This window comes from Osmia lignaria, unplaced genomic scaffold (assembly GCF_051020975.1).
Source record: "Osmia lignaria lignaria isolate PbOS001 unplaced genomic scaffold, iyOsmLign1 scaffold0042, whole genome shotgun sequence".
NCBI classification, from domain to species: Eukaryota; Metazoa; Arthropoda; class Insecta; order Hymenoptera; family Megachilidae; genus Osmia; species Osmia lignaria.
In genome coordinates, this window is record NW_027478183.1 from 157,501 (window position 1) to 160,000 (window position 2,500).

Below are 2,500 nucleotides of genomic sequence, written 5' to 3' on the forward strand. Positions count from 1 at the left end.
GAGCGCACCTAAAGTTCGTTATTTTGGCTAAACGGAGCGAAAATCTGCATTTATACCATCACGGACGTTAGTTCAATAGCGTTTAACGATCGATCCACGGTACAGACTGCAAAAATATGATTGTTAAAATTTTCGACTAATCGGTTCTAAGAGGCGAAGCAATACGCCGCTGGGACTTTGAAATATTTCGGAGCGCACCTAAAGTTCGTTATTTTGGCTAAACGGAGCGAAAATCTGCATTTATACCATCACGGACGTTAGTTTAATAGCGTTTAACGATGGATCCACGGTACAGAATGCAAAAATATGATTGTTAAAATTTTCGACTAATCGGTTCTAAGAGGCGAAGCAATACGCCGCTGGGACTTTGAAATATTTCGGAGCGCACCTAAAGTTCGTTATTTTGGCTAAACGGAGCGAAAATCTGCATTTATACCATCACGGACGTTAGTTCAATAGCGTTTAACGATCGATCCACGGTACAGAATGCAAAAATATGATTGTTAAAATTTTCGACTAATCGGTTCTAAGAGGCGAAGCAATACGCCGCTGGGACTTTGAAATATTTCGGAGCGCACCTAAAGTTCGTTATTTTGGCTAAACGGAGCGAAAATCTGCATTTATACCATCACGGACGTTAGTTTAATAGCGTTTAACGATGGATCCACGGTACAGAATGCAAAAATATGATTGTTAAAATTTTCGACTAATCGGTTCTAAGAGGCGAAGCAATACGCCGCTGGGACTTTGAAATATTTCGGAGCGCACCTAAAGTTCGTTATTTTGGCTAAACGGAGCGAAAATCTGCATTTATACCATCACGGACGTTAGTTCAATAGCGTTTAACGATCGATCCACGGTACAGAATGCAAAAATATGATTGTTAAAATTTTCGACTAATCGGTTCTAAGAGGCGAAGCAATACGCCGCTGGGACTTTGAAATATTTCGGAGCGCACCTAAAGTTCGTTATTTTGGCTAAACGGAGCGAAAATCTGCATTTATACCATCACGGACGTTAGTTTAATAGCGTTTAACGATGGATCCACGGTACAGAATGCAAAAATATGATTGTTAAAATTTTCGACTAATCGGTTCTAAGAGGCGAAGCAATACGCCGCTGGGACTTTGAAATATTTCGGAGCGCACCTAAAGTTCGTTATTTTGGCTAAACGGAGCGAAAATCTGCATTTATACCATCACGGACGTTAGTTCAATAGCGTTTAACGATGGATCCACGGTACAGAATGCAAAAATATGATTGTTAAAATTTTCGACTAATCGGTTCTAAGAGGCGAAGCAATACGCCGCTGGGACTTTGAAATATTTCGGAGCGCACCTAAAGTTCGTTATTTTGGCTAAACGGAGCGAAAATCTGCATTTATACCATCACGGACGTTAGTTCAATAGCGTTTAACGATCGATCCACGGTACAGACTGCAAAAATATGATTGTTAAAATTTTCGACTAATCGGTTCTAAGAGGCGAAGCAATACGCCGCTGGGACTTTGAAATATTTCGGAGCGCACCTAAAGTTCGTTATTTTGGCTAAACGGAGCGAAAATCTGCATTTATACCATCACGGACGTTAGTTTAATAGCGTTTAACGATGGATCCACGGTACAGAATGCAAAAATATGATTGTTAAAATTTTCGACTAATCGGTTCTAAGAGGCGAAGCAATACGCCGCTGGGACTTTGAAATATTTCGGAGCGCACCTAAAGTTCGTTATTTTGGCTAAACGGAGCGAAAATCTGCATTTATACCATCACGGACGCTAGTTTAATAGCGTTTAACGATCGATCCACGGTACAGAATGCAAAAATATGATTGTTAAAATTTTCGACTAATCGGTTCTAAGAGGCGAAGCAATACGCCGCTGGGACTTCGAAATATTTCGGAGCGCACCTAAAGTTCGTTATTTTGGCTAAACGGAGCGAAAATCTGCATTTATACCATCACGGACGTTAGTTTAATAGCGTTTAACGATGGATCCACGGTACAGAATGCAAAAATATGATTGTTAAAATTTTCGACTTATCGGTTCTGGATCACTGAAAAATCGAAAAAAATTATTAATTTTGATTAATTAAATTACATATGTAGTTTTATATTGTTATAGTCTCGTATTTGTTAATGTTTTGTCGTAAGAAAATGCAAAAATATCGTTTTAATGTTTTCGTCTCATCGGTTCTGGATCGCTGAAAAATCAAAAAAAAATATTAATTTTGATTAATTAAATTACAAATGGAGTTTTATATTGCTATAGTCGCTTATTTGTTAATGTTTTACCGTAAGAAAATGCAAAAATATCGTTTTAATATTTTCATCTCATCGGTTCTGGGCGGTTTTAAAATTTTTTAAAATATTAATTAAACCCATGATTTACATGAGAATGTGAATTTATTATGTCCTGCATGTTAATTTATTAATTTTCATGTATAGAACGTTATAAAATGAAAGGATATGTTCGACGATATTTTCAGTCTAAGTTTTACCG